The sequence below is a fragment of the Buceros rhinoceros genome, unplaced genomic scaffold (genome assembly GCF_000710305.1).
Source record: "Buceros rhinoceros silvestris isolate BGI_N320 unplaced genomic scaffold, ASM71030v1 scaffold20740, whole genome shotgun sequence".
NCBI classification, from domain to species: domain Eukaryota; kingdom Metazoa; phylum Chordata; class Aves; order Bucerotiformes; family Bucerotidae; genus Buceros; species Buceros rhinoceros.
The window spans coordinates 2,007-2,214 of record NW_010390419.1 but is presented as its reverse complement, the minus strand read 5'-3'; the positions used below and the strand labels follow the sequence as shown (position 1 = coordinate 2,214).

The 208-nt window shown below is 58.2% G+C and overlaps 1 protein-coding gene across 1 annotated transcript in view; it reads left to right on the top strand.

Moving 5' to 3' along the window:
* Nucleotides 1-208, top strand: part of LOC104494941 (unconventional myosin-If-like) — a gene marked incomplete at both ends in the record, with an annotated part of 7,301 nt that overhangs the window by 5,093 nt on the left and 2,000 nt on the right. The window lies entirely within an intron of this gene.

Genomic DNA, 208 nt, shown 5'->3' with positions numbered 1-208 from the left:
GCGTTTGCAGAGGGGTGGGAAAGGCCAGTGGTCACCGCCCGACCCCATTGTGGGTGTTTTCCCATCCGCCCAAGTGTGTCATGAAGAATCAAGGGGGAGCACCCAGAAAGCAGCTGGGTTCCTCCCTCCCTCCTGCAGCACAAGGGTTTTGAAGGCAATTGACGGTTTCGAAGCCAGCCAGGCTCAAGCGGTTCGAATTCCTCCCATG